Source organism: Simochromis diagramma, unplaced genomic scaffold, assembly GCF_900408965.1.
Source record: "Simochromis diagramma unplaced genomic scaffold, fSimDia1.1 OVJJ01000674.1, whole genome shotgun sequence".
Taxonomy (NCBI): domain Eukaryota; kingdom Metazoa; phylum Chordata; class Actinopteri; order Cichliformes; family Cichlidae; genus Simochromis; species Simochromis diagramma.
The window spans coordinates 274653-293846 of NW_024387360.1; the positions used below are offsets into that span (position 1 = coordinate 274653).

At 44.1% G+C, this 19194-nt stretch overlaps 1 pseudogene; it reads left to right on the plus strand.

The window, feature by feature from the left end:
- Positions 1 to 3: 3 nt before the first annotated feature.
- LOC120718791 lies at positions 4 to 9933 on the plus strand (annotated as a pseudogene).
- Positions 9934 to 19194: the final 9261 nt, after the last annotated feature.

Below are 19194 nucleotides of genomic sequence, written 5' to 3' on the forward strand. Positions count from 1 at the left end.
GAGGTACTGAGGGGCGTGGCCTGCAGGCCAGCTACGTAGTGTTGGACAGCGATGGCGACCGCCTCGTCCCAACACACTCACTCTCTCCGACGCACACCGACGGGACGACCGGAGGTCTGAGACCGCTGAGCCGTTCCTTTGTCTTCCCGGGAGGAAAACCCCCCTCAGCCAGCTTCTGTTGGTTTAATCCAGATGAGGCCTGCAGTGGAGGTGTGTTTACTGACCCACAGAGAGGGTGGGAGCTTTGTGCTTCAGTTCAAATGAGGTCTTAATTACACCTGTAGTTTCTGTATGTGTCGTGATTTAGTGTTCACGTTGACAAAAGGTTGCTGTCTGGCATGGCTATAAATGTGGAAACCTCTCCACTCCCTGCAGGTATGGGCGCTGTAACTGTGCTCTTCCTCTTCCTGTTGTTCTGCACTCTGCTTGGAGGCCTTTTCTTTTGGAACAGGTTAACACACAGGCTTAATCTCACACACTCCTCTCTAACGTACCTGGTGCTTATTCTGCTTTCAGTCTGGTCTCAGTCATCCCGGTCATGGTAGTCTAAGAAGCTTGGAAAGAAAAGCGTCTCGACTTCTTTAAGTTTCGTGAAGACGCAAAGCTTCTTGAGCTCTAACACCAAATGGTGGAATGACCGAGGTTTTAAGCCCTAGTGGGAGTTGTCCCTGGAGAGGGTCGTTGACCCATTATTCATCATGTGACTCATCACATGAGCCGAGGTATTAGTGATGTGTCAGTCGTGAACGAAACGGCTCTTAGAGCCAACTATTTGAAGCTCCTTATTGGGAGCCGTGGGATTTTTTTTCTTTCTCTCACCCTCTCTCTCTCGCCTGCACGTGAGCCTTGTGCTGGGCAGAGGGGGGAGGGGCAGTAGTTACACTCAGTAGCACAGGAACAGAGCGGGAGGGAGAGAGAGAGAGCAGGGACAACAACGTCACATTAGAAAGGTATAGTAATCATCCACAACTATTTTCAGTTGTGGATGATAAAGGATTCAGAAAGTTTATTCATGCAGGTCCATATGACAGAATGTGCATCTTCTTTTTGTTTTCATATTTTAATTTGTATTTAATTGTGTTGTGGTTTGCAGTGTTTTGTGTTGTTTCACTTTAAATTTGTAAAAGGAAAAAGCTGAAAATTTAAATAGTTAAAAGTTGAACTGTGACTAGTTGGTTTTTGTATTATATGATTTATTTATTACATTTTATGTGAACAAATAAAAGTATATTTACGGTGGCCCCTACAGACAAAGCACGTACGAACTCCAAAACACGTACAAAACACAACAGAAGTGCTCCAGGATGCTAGGGGGCAGTGTTGAGCTTTTGTTACCTGGTGGCTACACAAGCAAAGAAGTACCAACGACCGGATTTGGTGTGTGGTAGTAACAGGTAAATGAACATTTGTTTAAATTATTTGAATATATATGAGTGCTTGTGTATAAATACACAAACAATACACACATGCTTTCATGCTTTCAATTGTGTAATTTAAGTGATCTAGTAGCTCTGCTTTGGAAGTTCAGTTCATGCTAGAAATGTGTTTTGGAGTTTGTACGTGTTTTGTCTCTAGGGGCCACCGCATATATTTATATATAAACATATAAATAAAACCACATTTTTTTTACATTAGTAATTTCTTTTGTGCATAATTTTATATTGTTGTTAATAATAAATTAATTAAAGCAACAAAACAACCTGTCGAGCCGGTTGGGAGCCGAAAGAGCCGGCTCTCTAAAAAGAGCAGGAAATCCCATCACTACGAGGTATGAGGGTCATTTTTAGCAGACGTAGCCAACCTTTACATGGAGGAAGTAGAAAGTATGACTCTTGGCAGCACCTCGCCACTGGTGCAGACACGTGTATGCCACCTAACAGTTTGCTGTTTCTGGACTGTGCACATTGAGGAGAATCGAAATCTCAACATTAAAGTTTACTGTAATAGAGAGAAGATGGATGATTTGAAAGAGGAGTGAAAGAAGCCATCTATGTCCACTGTGAATGACCATCTTTGAACAGAGGGCGGGGCTTATCACACCAACTGTCGGCCATCTGTAATCCCGTCTCTGATGCTTCCCAGGCGCCTTAAGGTCTCACAGTGGGTTCACCCAAAACCTCTGCTTATAATGACTCACACCCACCTTGGCTCATGTAATGAGGCCATGATCAAGAGTGGGCCAGTGACCCTTTTAAGAGGCCACTCCCACTAGGGCTTAAATACCCGGGACTCTCCACTATACAGTCTTAGAGTTAAGGAAGGTTTCTCAGACAGAGCCTCTTTAAGAAACTTGAAGAAGTCCAGAAGTTTTTCTTTCCAAGCTTCTTGGATTTCTGCTGCTTAGTTAAAACAAACAAACAAACAAAAAAGCCATAACCACCCTGAACTCACTGACGACATCGTTTCACCCCCCAGTCCAAGGACTTCCCTCCATACACATCGACCATCACCACTGTTGTAACACTTAATTTAAGTGCAATGACCCCCACTGTAAATATATAACACTACTTTTGTTTTCATGATATGTGCATATTTTATATTGTTTGAATTGGGGCTGTTCATATGTACAGTGCTGCAGAACTGTGCACCTTTCTTTTCTCACGTGTCTCTGGACAGGAGTACTAAGGGAGCAGTGACAGCAACCAAAATGATCCTTACTCTGGACGACATCGTCTTCATCGATACTCAAGTCAGCAGGAAGGTCAGAGAATGTTTACTGGTGGTAACTACTGTTCAATCTGGTACCATTGCTGGTACTGGTGCATCTGTAGTTCTGTAGAAAACTGGGAGCAGCGGGAGTACTAACAGCGAGGCATGTTGAGCTGATCGATGAGCTGATCAATGGGCTGATCAATAAGTTGATCAGTGAGCTACCTTTGGTCAGATTGTTGTTGTTTCCATAGAAACTCAACGATGAGTCCATCATGAAGAGTCTTTTGGAAATTAAAACTCCATTGCGATCGCTCGCTCGAAGTTATATCCTCACAACACCGAGAGCTCCAACATCGGGATACTGGAGGTATTACCTGCACCTGTGTGAGCCTGCCTGTCCTGTCACATTCCCTGATTGGCTGTGCTGTTTTCAGGGTGACTGGGTTTGGCTGAAGAAGTTCAGTACTGGAAAAACACCAACAGAAGCCAATCAAACCACCCAGAATATGTTCAGCCAGGTATGATGAGCAGAAAATCTACAATAGAAACACAACGGACACAGATTCTATTTGTTTCCGTGTTTTCTGTTCTGTTGTATGGCGCTACCATCTGTACGTGAAACAGATTAACAGTATTGCAGTATTAAGAGTATTTTCTGCCTGGTGTTCAGTTGCGGGAGATGCGACACGAGAACCTAAACCTGTGCCTGGGTCTGTTTGTGGACTCGGGGATCTTCGCCCTGGTGGTGGAACACTGCCCCCGAGGAAGTCTGGCAGACCTGCTGGCTGACGGCAACGTGAGGCTGGACTGGATGTTTAAATCCTCACTGCTCATGGACCTCATCAAGGTACTGCTGAACCTGGTCTTCACTTATATTTGCTGTGAATAGTGGTGGTTGGGGGATGAACTTTTTTGTTTTAATTGATGTTGATAGAGTTTATTAGATAATCGCTGTTTGTACAATGCTGCTACTAATACAACAACTGGTGCTGTGAGCATTACTCACACTAGTACTCTCTTATTATTAATAGTGCCATGATAAAACACTGCTGTCCTAATGAAGGATCTATGAACTAGTCTGATAAAGCTCAGGTTTCACGACTCGACTTCTAAGTCAATTAATTATGCAGCTCTATTCGACTTTATCTATGATATCTTTGAAGACTGTTTCATTTCTGATCAGACCGATCAGGTTACTGATATTTGTGTTTGTTCAGGGCATGAAGTACCTTCATCTGCGAGGTTTGACTCATGGCCGTCTGAAGTCAACAAACTGTTTAGTTGATGGTCGCTTTGTTCTGAAAATAACAGATTATGGACTTCCTATGATCCTGACATCCCAGGGGATCAGCATTCCTGAGGATCCACACGGTAGAAACATGAGCATGCTCAGATGTTTGAAGTTTATCTCAGACGCTGTATCTCTGCTTACACGTGTGTTTATGTCAGAGGGCATATTAAGACTCCTAACCCTAACATTAACCCTAATCATGAGCACAACACAACACAAACCTGTTCCAATAAAAACTGCAGCTGTGTTTCTCTTCCCGTCTCTCAGACATGCTGTGGACAGCTCCGGAGCTTTTGAGGAATCCGGTCTCAGGAGGTTCGTTTGCTGGAGATGTCTTCAGCTTCTCCATCATCATACAGGAAGTGATCTCCCGCACACTGCCATATGCCATGATGGACATGCCGGCTCATGGTGAGGGAGGATGTCTGATCAGCTGTGTCTCTTATAAACCGCCTGTCTCTTATCACCTGTTTGTCTCTTACCACCTGTCTGTCTCTTACCACCTGTCTGTCTCCCAGAGATCGTGGAGCGTCTGAAGCAGCCTCCTCCTCTCTGCAGGCCGATCGTTTCGGTCGATGAAGCTCCTACCGAGTGTCTCACGCTGATGAATGAATGTTGGAATGAAGACCCGAGTAAGAGGCCGAGCTTTGATGACATTTTCAAACAGGTGAGCCGAGTCTCACTGCTGCCACCTGCTGCCTTCTACAGGCTCGGGGTTATTTTCTGATTTCATCTCGACTCCTTCGACAATCTGTTTGCAGTTTCGAGGTATCAGTAGAGGCAGGAGGGCCAACATCATCGACTCCATGCTGCGGATGTTGGAGCAGTACAGCTCGAACCTGGAGGATCTGATCCGAGAACGAACGGATGAATTGGAGATTGAGAGAACCAAGACAGATAAGCTGGTGGGGCAGCTCCTGCCAAAGTAAGACTAAAACAGTAAATTACTAGTAATAATTAGCAGTAATGTGAACTGGAGGTGGGGTCAGAGTCTCTGATGAGTGGGTGGATAAGAGTCCTTGAGAATAGAACTGTGTCGTTGGGCCTCGTTAATGAAGTTCGCTGCAGACAAGAATGAAGGGTTCTCATGATGCAGACTTTGGTCCTGATGGGACGCCAACTCCCGAGAGAGGAGTGGCCATGCTGGGAGGGTTTAGTCTGCCTCGGGGTTGTGGAGTTGCACAGGTGCTAATGAGAGGGCATGCTGCAACCAATCACTCCTCAGGTTATGAATGATGAGCTGCATTGTGCATTTGGAGGAATGCCCCAACATGATCTTTGGTGAGTTTAACTTGTTCCTGTATCACAGGAAGTTCGTCCTCTGTTGTGCTCTTTTGATTTGAGCCTATTTAGCTCTCTGAGGACCTGTGAGATGATAGCTGCTGGGAGGCTGAAAGGTAACCCTGTCTTACTGGAATCAGACAGGATCATTGATATGGTTGGTGCCAAGGTTTTCAACTCCACTGGGGGCAGATTCTGACACCAGGTCACCAGATAGTGACTCTTTCAACTGTAGTTGGATTCATCCCCATTCAGCCAAAACATAGCAGGTTGAGCATGGTAATCAGGTTCCTGTCTCCTGGACTGTTAGCACTGGTTATCTTCCAGGCTGTTTCGCTGTCAGGCAGCAAGTCTATGATCCCCCTGCAAGAGGAGTACATTTAGGCAGGAGGATTTGTTCTTTGGCAGACCAGGATGATGATGGCGTTAAAAGTGGAGCTAAACTGGAATCCATTATTGGTTCCTGCGGAGTCCTGGGTTTGAAGGATGCAGTGGAGAGCCATGTTAAACTTCTGGCCTCTAGTTTGGCTGTTTGCTGCATGGTTACACTAAGCAATGAAATTCTTACTTTGCGAGTTCCCATTTGTTCCAGGTCTGTGGCTCAAGCTCTGAAGAAAGGGAAACCAGTGGAACCTGAACATTATTCGGACTGCACCCTTTACTTCAGCGACATTGTTGGATTTACAACCATTTCTGCTCTGAGCGAGCCCATCGAGGTACAAACTGTTTGAACTTGTTTTTGTGCATTTCATTTTTCAGTGTTTCACTAAACCCGTGTGTGTAGGTGGTCGACCTGCTGAATGACCTCTACACCATGTTTGATGCCATCATTGCTCTCCATGATGTGTACAAGGTAACACACTTCCATTTAAAACACGTGTCTGACCTAAACAGTGAAGATTTCTCTTAATTTCTGGATTATCTGAACAAAGACACATGATATTTGGTTCTGGTTTTGTTATAGGTGGAAACTATTGGAGATGCCTACATGGTGGCTTCAGGTGTTCCCAACAGGAATGGGAATCGACACGCAGCTGAAGTGGCCAACATGTCTCTGGACATCCTGCACTCGATAGGAAACTTTAAGATCAAACACATGCCCGAGATTAAAGTCAAAATCCGTATCGGACTGCACTCAGGTACACCTGTCCACCGTTATCTGCTCATTCAGTACCAGGACGTCAGGAGAGGGTTCATTTATCAGTGTAACTACTATACTATCAGCTTTCCTCATCTGAAGAATCCAGAGTATGTTCAATGTGTCTCAGGTGTAAGTCACTCTTAGTGTGGACACGTGTGGATGAGATTAGTGAAGCTCGACTTCTGTGGGCAACTGCTGAAAGATTTAGAAATGTCGGGAGTAGTGAGTAGAAGTGTCTGTTGACAGAACTGTTTTGGGAGACCTCAGGGCTGGCTCAAGTCCTGCCTCATCAGCAGCTGGTGCTCAGACCACAAGGATGGGAATGATATTTGAACCAGTCAGACTGGATTACAGTACCAGTTTTGGACAAAACAGTTTAATGGTTTTTCTTTTTAGATTCTTGCTGAAGGCATCAACTAATAATGAACACGTGTTGAATTATGTAGTAAATCAAAAAGTGTGAAATAACTCAAAACACGTTGTTTGTTTTATATTTTAGATTCTTCGTAATATCCAGACTTTGCTTTGATTACTGTGTAACCTGGACGTGTGTCCCTCTATCCTAATGAAGGGATCCACCCTACTGGCCCCAAGTGTAATATTTACAATGTTCGGGTCTCGGGCCTCCCAGTGAGAATCACAACAAGGCTACTCCGAGGCGCACTCACTGAGCCTCTAGGTTCTGAAAGGAGATTGGCAGCAGCAGACTAAATGGAAGCAAACAAGGCCTCCAGCCCACACAACACTGCTGATGGGAATTCTGGGTCTTTTTAGGCTTGGCTCACTAAAAAGAGGAAAACCATGACTGAAGTAATGATGGACTGTTGTTTCTCTTTATTTAGCTGATTGGTTTTTGCCATAATATGAATTGTAACAGTTTTCAAATATGTCTCTCAGCTGTGTACCAACCTGATTTCTGCACAACACAACTGATGGTCCCAACCCCATTAAGAATGCAAGAACCATTCTTAATTCGGGGGCGACCGTGGTGCTGGGGGTTGGGATGCGCAATCCTTAACGGGAAGGTCGCCGGTCGATCCCCGGGCTCTCTGTCCTGGTTGTTGTGTGAGGGGCCAATGGCGCGATATGGCAGCCCTCGCTGCTGTCAGTCTGCCCAGGGCAGCTGTGGCTACAACTGTAGCTGCCTCCACCAGTGTGTGAATGTGAGATTGTAAAGCACTTTGGGTGCCTTGAAAAGCGCTATATAAATGCAATCCATTATTATTATTATTATAACCAATGAACCCTGACAGGCTCACCTGTGAGGTGAAACCATTTCAGGTGACTACATCATGAAGCTCATGGAGCAGGATAAGGGTTTGCAGCGCTGTCAACAAAGCAAAGGGCAGCTACTTACAGGAATCTAAACTATAAAACATATTCAGTGTTGTTTTGCTGTACCCTCAGTCATCCAGGTGAGTAAATCCAAAAAGAGTTGATTCAGTTCATCTGAACGTTCTCAGTGAGGGAAACGTTTCATCATCATCATCCAGGTGGCTTCAGTCTCAGCTGACTGCAGGTTTCCGACCTTATAAACATACATCTGCATAATGACTGAAACCAGCCCACTGAAGGAACACTGGGCTGGGAGGTCAGTTCCTTCATCATTAATATTCACGTTGTCATGTGGGCTGCTCCTGCCGGGAGCGGTGGAGGAGCTGCTCCAACCGGAGATGGCAGATGAGGGGCGCAAGGGTCCACACCGACTGGAGAAAGAGGAGCTGCTCCAGGAAGGGCTGTTCCAGCCGGGAGTGGTGGAGGAGCCTCATAAGCCAGAGGTGGACGAGGGGCGAGAGGGGCTGTGCCTGCTGGAGGCAGAGGCGCCGCACGGGGAGCCGCGCCAGCCGGGTGGCTCCCCAGCCTCAGTCGGGCGATGGGGGTATTTGGCGGGGCGTGGCCTGCGGTGCTGTGCAGGGAAGGTGGACACACCTGCACGGCATCGGCAATCTTGCCCCGCCAACTTAAAAATGGGACTGGTTCCTGACTGGGGTCTGTTGGTGATGTGCATTGAGGAATAAACATGTACAGAACACAACTGGGTCATTGTTCATTCATGCTGGTGTCAGTTACTGTGCAGATGGACTGTTTATAAGGTTGGAGAAAGCTGAGACTGAAGAAGTGACAAAGCATTTCTCCCACTGAAAACACTTCATCCTACATCCAGCTGAACATAATCAACTTTCCTGGTATATTTAAAGTTGTTAATCAGTGTTTTCTTTGCTACATAATTCCATATGTCGTGCTTCATATACATGAGGTCTTGAGTTTGTATCTACAGTCAAAAGTAGTAAAACTAAAGAAAAACCATTAAATGAGAAGGCGTGTCCAAACCTTTGACTGGTAGTGTATTTTTGTTCCCAGCTAGTTTGAATGTAACCCTACATCTCTGATTAAAGTATGGTAATAATGAGGCTGTCTATGGTGTTAGTGCCAGATAAAGGTCTGGCCCTTCCTGTCTTCAGGTCCCGTGGTAGCAGGTGTGGTTGGACTGAAGATGCCCAGGTACTGTCTCTTTGGAGACACGGTGACCACGGCCTCACTCATGGAGTCCTCTGGGCTACGTAAGTAAAATCTTTGATCAATGGTTGGATCACTGAGAGACCACCCTGAAGTCTCTCCTGTCTGCATTTAAATTATGTCAGAATCACTAGCTTCCTCCTGAGTTGCGGTGTGACGATGTGTTTGTGGTCTGCAGCTTACAGGATCCACATCAGTCTGAGTACGGTCAAAGTCCTGACCAGTCTGAAAGTGGGATACCACATAGACACCCGGAAGGCGCAGGTATGCCAATCTAAACAGACCTGAAGCAAATCCAAATATGATTGCATGACGCAGTAGCTGTGGATGCTGTTAGAAAACACGCAAAATGGTGATAAAGGCAGCACGCTGGCTCGGGTATTAGCACTGTTGCTTCACATAAAGAAGGTCTTGAGTTCGATCCCACCCCCTGCCAGGGCCTTTCTGTGTGGAGTCCTGGGTACTGTGGCTTCCCACAGTCCAAAGACATGCAATTAGTGAGGTTATGTTAATTGGAGAATCTAAACTGGTCATAGGTGTGACCACGAAGCTTAGCCTTGAATCAGGCTGGCGACCTGTCCGGGGTGTACCCTGCCCCACCCCTGCGACCCTGATGAGGATGAAAGAGAATGGACTGGTTTATAAAACCTTATCAAGGTCAGGTATTACCCTCAGGTTACTTAGTCCAGTCGGACAGGTTCAGAGTCTGGTCCAGATCCCACCCTGTCCACAGTACTCAGCCTGATGCCAGTCCGTGGTGGGACTCGTTGATGTTTGGATGCTTGTGTTGCAGGTTAAGGGCACAGAGGACACGTATGGCTGATGGGTCGAGAGAAGATTTTAATAAACCTCTTCCTGTTCCTCCAGACCTCGCCGGAGGGTAAGAACACACAGCGGTCATTATCGATACCAATAAAGTAATCATTAAACTGAAACTCGCTTTCCCACCTGTCTCTCTGTCAGGGCCAGCAAACATGGAATCAGCCTGGATGAGATTCCAGTCCGACAGACGACAAAGTTTCTGGACCGACAGAACAAGATGAAGAAGTGAAACACACACACAGTGTCATCAGCTGATGAGACCCTCGCAAAGACATCTGAACACTGGAGATCTTCAGGCTCCCGAAGGCTGTAAAGTCTGAGTGCACAAACCAATCATCAGCATGGGTGCCAATTTCTACTTCCTGAAATACTGGAAGTCCTCTTTGATTGGTCACTGACATCGCTTCTGTTTGGACTAGTGGAATTTGTCCCTCACACTGTCTGATGTTTGTACAGTTGTATAGAAACTAACTGTTACCATGGTGACTGTGATGTTTTAGTGACCTTGAAATAGAATCAGGGTTGTTCATGTCCAATGAATGCTGGGTAAAGGACTGTTAAAGAGTGGATAGCGTGACAGATGTTGTGATGATCAGTAATCGGTTCTGCGCACTGACTCTGGCTGTATGCTGTCGCTGTTCCTGATGCTTCTTTAAAATGTAAATGTTCCATTAAACTCTGAGGTAGACTCAGTGCTTAAATATGGATTTTCCTGGATGCTCCTGAAAGGCACCGTCTTCCTCAAGAAGTCAATCAAACGTGCAGTTCAGGTCTATTTTCTTCACTACCAGCTGAGTTTCACGTAATAATCTGTAAAGATAACACACAAAACACCCATTGTTGTGTAAGTAATAATACTTTTTAAAAACAAATGAAAAAAATACTAAGAAGAGTGAAAAAACAAACAAAAATGGAAACAATTTAGTTTAAATATTGTCTGAACAGAGGGCGGCTGCTGAGATGCTGTCTGCTGACAGGTGAGGGCTGAAACGAGCCACTGACTCTCCTTTTAAACCTCCCTCTCAGTCTGCATGTGTTTATTTATTCCCTTTCCAATTTTCATTCGTCTCATGTTTGTGCATTTTGAATTCATTTCCTTGTGCTTCCTCTTCTTAAATCCTATTTTTAAGCTTTTCACCTTCTAAATTCAAAAATGGATATTCTCTATATTATTCCAGTTTTACGTTAATTTAATTAAAGTTGATTTAAAAAGTATTAATATTTTTTTTGATATAACCCCTAACCCTGAGTGAATGCTAAACATAAGCAGCTGTACTCCAGTTAACCTGGTTTCGATAATCGATTTTAGCTTGAATAAAGTGATATTGATTCATTAAATCCTGAATCAGTTTTTAAATATAAATGTATTTTGCCAGAAATGCCAGAATCTCAGGTTAAAGCTCACAAAACTACACTGCTCAAAAAAATAAAGGGAACACAAAAATAAGAGATCCCAGATCTGAACGAATGAAATATCTTATTAAATATGTAGTTAGATCAAGCATGGAGGTCTGGATTTGGAGTCACACTCAAAATGAAAGTGGAAAAACACTTTGATGTAATGTCCTTAAAACAAGTCCAAATGAGGCTCAGCAGTGCGTGTGTGGCCTCCACGTGCCTGTATGACCTCCCTACAACACTGGGCATGCTCCTGATGAGGTGGCGGATGTTCTCCTGAGGGATCTCCTCCCAGACCTGCACTAAACCATTCACCAACTCCTGGACAGTCTGTGGTGCTACATGATGTCCCAGATGTGCTCAACTGGATGCAGGTCTGGGGAACGAGTGGGCCAGTCCATAACATCAATACCTTCGTCTTGCAGGAACTGCTGACACGCTCCAGCCACATGAGGTCTAACATTAGCTGTGTCCCAAGTCAGGGGCCTCATCCTTCAGAGGCATTTGAAGGCCGATCACGTCACAGCCAGGCGATGAAGGCTGCTCCAAATGCGGCCTTCATTTCCCCTGATTCGAAGTATGGGTCAGGTGTGTACTTTGTGGCCCAACCTATCCCAGAATTCATAGCGCTGCCTAGCCAGTTCAGTTTCTAAACGATGCAGCAGCTACAGAGACGGTAGAAATTGTTTATTGTTAAGATATTAAAGTTAATGGAAGTTTCATTTTAAATATTAAGGTCATTTATTTTACATTCATTAAACTTACGTGACTGTAAATGCACAGTGCCGCTGGTTTTAACATAAGGGTTGGTTTTAATATTACTCTCATTATTCTTTCTGGGTCACAAAATAAACTTTTAACATATTTTCTGGCGAGAATGTAGCTGTGTAAACTTAAATATCTGCTCGGTTTATCAAGACACCACATATTTGCAAAAGCTCTCCGACGTTTTCGGAGACGTCTGCTACCCACCAGCTCAATAGCCAGCCGGGGGCGAGGCTCAGTAGAGGCCGCGAGAACAGCGAACTCACAACACATCGTTCTTTCAACCCCCCGCCATCTTTCACTACTCAGGTTAAACGTGATATATGAGTCACTTAGATAACCTAAAAATGTTATTGTTTGGCTTTTTCAGTGTTTCATTTGTTCCTGAGTAAATCGGTTTGTTATAGTAACTTATAGTTTTCACACAGCTGAATAAACGTCAAACAGCTGATTAGCAGAAGTGTGAGATGATTGAGAATCTACGCCTGTGTCCTGTTATATTTTAGAAAGCAAGGAGCAGACGGCGAGTTTATTAAACTCCAGCGAGACAACGGACACCTTTTCACCAGTGCTAAAACGTGAGCCACTGTGGGCTGCAGGTACAGCAATAGTATGCAGTTCTTACTCTGTTACGTGTAAGGCAGAGTGATGTTTTTGGTCTTGTGGTCCTAATTTAGTACAGTTTGCTGTGGATGCTGTTCAGGGACTAACATGAGTGGGATGTTCTCTTATATTCTGTCTGTTAGGGCAATTCTTGTGAAGATGGGCCTGGTGGGAAAAACCACCCCTTTGCAGGCCAAAAAAGCAAAACAAAGTATGTACAGTAATGTTAAAATATGTATTGTTAACTCTAGTCTTTTGAACTTATTCGTGTAAACCTGTACTGTTGCTGTTTTTGTCCATTGCCACTTGTGATTTCCTCTGCTGTTAGGATTGCAAGTATCCAGGGTCAGGCGAGGCAGTGAGTGGGAAGCCCACGGCTGCTAAATGGTGCTGGTCTGTATTATGGATGAGGTGTTAGGACAGAGTCTTCTACCAGGCTCCAGTCCTAATTGTCTCCATCCAGGAGGACACTCCAGGGCCCAGTTCAGCAGTGGGCCAGCTGCAGCCAAGAGTGGACAAAAGAAAGACAGGAAGGATGAATTCTTGGAATTAATTGCACGAGACTGCAAATGGAAACGGAGGAAAGAGGAGCAGGAGAATGGACAGGCTTCTTCACAGTCATGTCTCCCGGGGCCAGCTGGCTGATCCTTTGCCACTTTCCTCTCTGACACTGTTAGTAATCTAGGTGTTCTGTGATATAGCTCTTCCAAACTTGATAGACAACTATCCTCTGCACTCAAATCTAGCTTTTACCAGCTGCTTCTTATTTCTAAGGCAAAGCATTATGTAACACACAAGGATCTTGAAGCTGATTCATGCCTTTGTGACCTTCTGATTGGATTACTGTAATTCCCTCTACTTCTGGCTCCAGTCTGCTCCATAGATTGCAGCTTGTCCAAAATGCTGCGGCACGCCTTCTGACTGCAACCGGCAGGTTTGCCTCTTTCACTCCTGTCCTTGCTGATTTGCACTGCCTCCCTATCAAATACCAAGTTTAATGAAAGTATTGCTGCTCACCTTTAAAATCATAAACCATACAGTGTCTAGCTATCTCGTTGAGCTCCTTAGACCATACACCCCTGGGAGAGCCCTCACATCATCAGCCCATTTACTCTTGGTACAGCCTAGATCTCTGCCTAAGACCAGAGGTGAGCGTGCATTTGCCCTGGTTGCACCTAATTTGTGGAACAACCTGCCCATTCCTATCCCTATTCTATGTCACTGTCTGGTGGTAACTGCACCGTATCGGATTGCAATACCCCACAACGGATAGTGAGAGGAGCTGTGAAGATCCCTGGAGCCTCTCTTCCCCCCATCACGGACACTTGTAGCAACTGCTCCACCCGCAAAGCCACCAGCATCATGGAGGACCCCCACACCCCTCACACACACTCTTCACCCTGCTGCCTTCTGGAAACAGGTACTGGAGCATCTGGGCCTCACGACCAGACTACCGTTCAGTTTCTGAGGGCGATCGTGGCTCAAGAGTTGGGAGTTCGCCTTGTAATCGGAAGGTTGCCGGTTCGAGCCCCCAGCTTGGACAGTCTCGTCGTTGTGTCCTTGGGCAAGACACTTCACCCGTTGCCTACTGTGGTGGTCAGGGCCCGTGGCGCCAGTGTCCGGCAGCCTCGCCTCTGTCAGTGCGCCCCAGGGTGGCTGTGGCTACAATGTAGCTGCCATCACCAGTGTGTGAATGTGTGGATGACTGGATATGTAAAGCGCTCTACAAATACAGGCCATTTACCATTTCTTCCCCTAAGCCGTCAGACTCCTGAACACTCAGTGACTGGACACACCCACCCACACACACAAACACATGCGCACCTTCATACACCAAGGTACTTTTCCACAATGCTCAGTCTTCTGCAGAAGCCACTGTCATTGTTGCACATTTTCTGTTGCAGTGTTGTGTCTGTATTTTCTGTTCTGTCTGGTGTTTCACTGTCTTTGTTTGGTTTTTTGCAGCTTCTACACACTTGCACTTTATGTAGTCCTGTGTTGATTGTGTGTCATATGTAGCACCCTGGTCTTGGAGGAACGTCACCTCATTTCACTGTGTACTGCACCACTGTACGTGGTTGAAATGACAGTAAAGCAACTTGACTTGAAAAATGAACCAAGATGGAGCTGAATGCTTTACAGTCAGAGACCAGGTGAGTCTCTCTCACAAACAGTCTATTTTTGTCATAACTGATACTCGTGGATCTCACTCTGGTTAAAAATCCAGGTTTTGGATGTTTCATGAGCTGACTGGTGTATTTTTACCTGCAGGCTTCATACAGCGTGAGCACTCAATGCTCAGACGGCCTCGAATGTTTATAATGTGGAAGAAAAACATACATCATAGTGCAGAGACTAATAATTACATGTGAGGATATGCTGCTGCTGTCATGATGAGTGTTACTGTATTATAATGTATAATGTATTGTAATACTAATGTTTTAATGATGAATAAATAAATATAAATAGATGATTATACTGTTGTTACAGTGGAACTGTATCACTAATTACAGGAATGTAAAGAGCATTTTAGGGGCTTGCTTCCTCCAGAAGACTCAGGTTGTTCCTGACAACTGAATGAAATCTCAGCTGTGATGGAGCTTTGTGTGTGTGTTTGCTTGAGTGTGTGTCAGAGCTGCTGCTCGCAATAAAACTGAAAGTGTTTGAGGAACAAGAGCAACAAAGAAATCAGCTGATGATCCAGTAAAGACTCTCTGAGCAAGTGACTGAAGTGAAGCAGATTTTATTGAGCATTGACAAAAAAGTGCATCGAGCAGGAGACGATTCATGTGGAAGACCCGAATACAGAGAATCTGAACAGATCAAGTCCAACATGAAAGGATCCAAATGTTTCCACTCGGCCTGAGCCATCACAAATATCCAGCATGAACACATGAAGAATCCGAGGCATCGATCAGCTGGAAGAAGATCAGATTTCAGGACTGGGCTCAGAAACACTGAAGAGTCAAAGTTGGATTATTTCCACACTGTGTCTGAGTTCAGTGTCTCCAACATCCTCTGCACTCACTGAAAGACAACAACATGTTGGACTGTCCCTGGATTGTGTCAGTGACACGTTACTGTCCCACAACCAGTTTACTGAGTCAGCATGAGAGGAGCAGCAGGATAAAGCTCACACTGACAACAGTAGAACAACGTGACAGAAACATGTATTTGTGGAGATAGTGACATCAGACAGGCAGGGAGCTGTTCTCACACACTGTTGTACTGATCGTTAAACAGCAGGGGGCGCCCTCGCTGCATTTACAGCACAGCTGGCAGCTCTGCTCTGCATAATAACTGACTGTGGAGTTTATGTAGTAATACTTGTCATGTGCTGTTACATAAGTACAAATATCTGTGTGAAATACATGTATATTAATAAAGAAAAAGCAATAATTCAAAGTATTGTGGAGATTAGAATATTATTTTACTGTTACTATTCATAACCATTATCATTACTGTTGCATCACTTATCGTTTATCATTATCATTTCATCAGAGCATTTATTGAAGCTGTTGATGTTACATTAAAGTTTGTATTTCAGGTGTGAACTTAATTACATAATAATCTTTCATTGCAGGTGCAACTGTAATCATGTTATCCATATTGCATTTTTGTGCTAATTAAAGAGTTGAAGCTCGGTCAGTTGATGGTCTGAAGCTTCGGGCAGCGTGACTTCCGCCCGATCAATTGAGAAATGCATCGAGCTATGAAAGGATTGCATTCATGCTTACAATACAATACACCACATATAACCTGTAAACAGAATACAGGCCTGTGCACTCAGCAGCCTGCTGCATTGGAGTTTGCCTGGTAACAGATGACTCAGAATAGGTCATGCACTGAGGTCAAGACACACATAGGCTGCCTGCACACATACACAGTATCTAGACTTGTTTTGCTCGAAATTGCAAAATTGTTTTACCTGCATACGTGACAGTTTAGTTCCACAGATGAGTGAAGTGCAGTAAGTGAAATAACAGGAAGCATCTGGCGGAGGAACAGAGGAAGGAACTGTTCTTTTTTGAATGTGTCCAAGGTCGGAATTACTGGAACTGATGCATGTTAGTTATCTGCTTTGACCCTTGATGCTCGTCATCAACTATGTTATATATACGACTGCTCATTTATGGTTCTGGGAAGGTCGATGCTTTTTGGGTGATCGTGCTCGGCTTCCCACATATATGTGTTTAAATAAAATCATTGTTTTGACGCACCTCACGGGGACTTTGCAGCCGTTTGTCTCTTACCTCAAAATACAAAATCAGGACAGTATTCTTTATAAATGAGAATTTAGATTTTTTTAATGACTGGATAAAATATGAAAGCATACATGATGTTCCCGTCTTACAAGGAGGCCATCATCATCAAATTACAATAATAAAATTTAAACCCATCATCACCACCCAACAGCCTAAGTCATCAAAAGCTCAACATGCACTATTCTACCATATGCAAACTTATATCATTAAACGATTATACTGACTACTGAGAACTTTGATAGAAAGGTCATCATATTTTTACTGATCAATCATTTTCATGTCATGTTTAAATGATATAAATTCAATGACATTTTCTCACATATTTGGAAAATACGTGATAAACATTTTTTTTCTTGAGATGAAAATAATGTTGGAAGCAATCGACATTTTTCTGCAGGCATCACCAAAGCACACAGGGCCACATGTTGTATTTGGTACAGATTTGATGTCAGATGCATAAAACAAACAGTGAGCCACAGTAACTTCTCCTTAGGACCAAAGAACTGCTAAACAAACTGACTGATCTCTAAGTAGAGACGTCAGTGCTGATCAATAATCAATAACAGGCTTTTTTAGAAGTAATATGCCATCTGTCAGCAAAAACAACAACAACAAAAAACCATGTGGTGTACATCTGAACACGTAGCATAGAGTGTGTCAGAAAAAAAGCCATTCACACAGCTGCATGATGCTTCTTAACATGCTTCACTTACGCCCGACAGAGGATTCCCTCTGATAGCTGATGCTGCTTGAGTAACTTGTACCAATATGCTGCTTTTTTGTTTTTTTCATGCACTCTGCTTCTCATCTCCTCCAGTTCCTGGACCTTCTCTGTGGTTCCTTTCTCCTTCATCTTCTCAATCAGGAAGTCCAAGTGGACAATAGTGGGACGCTGAATCAGCTTTCAGAGCGATCTGCTCCAATCTGACAACATGTTGGTAGGACTCATCCAGGAACCGTGACTTCTCTGCTGTCAGCAGTTTCATTTCCTTTTCAAGATTTTCTAACAGGGTACACTCCTCTTTGTCTTTTTGATACTTTCATATTTCTGCTGCATTTCTTGTTGTTTAGGATGAATCAGCTGCTGTTTTCTGTGTTTCATCCACTTCCTCTGTAACAGTTTTTAACATCTCTGGCTTTCATCTCATATTCTGACACATTCTTCTCATACTGCTTTTCATTTCTTCATCAGTCTTCTCTACCCTCCTTGTCTTGGTCACATAGATCCTCTTTTCTTTTACATGAGCTGATGCAGGACACTTGTTGGTACAAACAGTGCAGCGACCTCTTTTCATGACTTCACAGTGTGCAGGTTTCCAGGCCATTGTGCATCCAGGATAGTGACAGTTCTCCTCACAGACTGTACAGCAGACAGCCGCTTCATAAAAAACGAAAACCCCACATCCCACTATCAATGGGTTCTTTCTCTTTGTAGGGCTCATCAACTTCTACAGTGAAATTCTCATTCCTCTTCATCTCTGCTTCAAGTTCCTTTATAGTTTGTTGGATTTTAGAGCTTCTTCACGTTTCTGTTCTCCTTGGTTCTTTAGAGTTTCGTAGATTTTTTTAGCTTCTTCAAGCTTTTCTTTTCTTCTCGTTGTTTTTCTTCATGTTTCTTCAGAGCTTCTCTCTCTTTTGTCTGATTTCTGTCTGTTTCAGTTCAGCCAGCTCAATTCTCTCTTTCAGGTTTTGGATGCAGGCTTTCAGTCTGATTCGTTCATTTAACACTTCGGCTGTTTTCATCAGTGTTTGAGGGTTAGAGTTTCCCATGAAGTCTGTCAATTGATTCATGTTTTCCTGTGTGAGTTCCCATGAAAGTTTTGAAGACTTTTTTCTTCTGTTCGGTTTTCATACTGTGAGTTATTAAAGAGGAAGTAAACTGGCTGATTCTTCTTATTTTTGGCACATTTAATTTGTGCAGCTTCAAGAGCTTGAAGAGGGTTTTCAGGCCTGCTTCCATCTGAGTGTGTGATCAGAGCTATGATGTTTTTCTCCATGTTTTTTCCAAACAGAGACATCACTGAATCAAAGACATACAGCAGCCGCTCACTCAGTCGATTATCACTCGCCTTCATCACCAGACCCACTGCATGAACTTCATGGACTCCATCATCTGATCGAAACAAGTCCAACAATCTGTGACTGATGATGTCCTCATGTTCGATCCCTCTGGTGGCTCCATATCCAGGAGTATCAATGATGGTCAGAGAGTAGGGCAGAGTTTCATCTTCAAAACCAAAGATCTCGTACACCATTACATCTGATGTCTGACTTTCTGTCTGTCCTTCTGTTTGACTTTCTGTCTGTCCTTCTGTTTGAGTTTTCTTCTTCTTCTCCTCTACAATCGTAAACCAGACTCCATCCTCCCACTTCACTCCCATGGTGTAGTTGAGCAGAGCATTGATCAGAGTAGATTTTCCTGCTCCTGTTTCTCCCACCAGTAAGATGGTTCTGTTTGT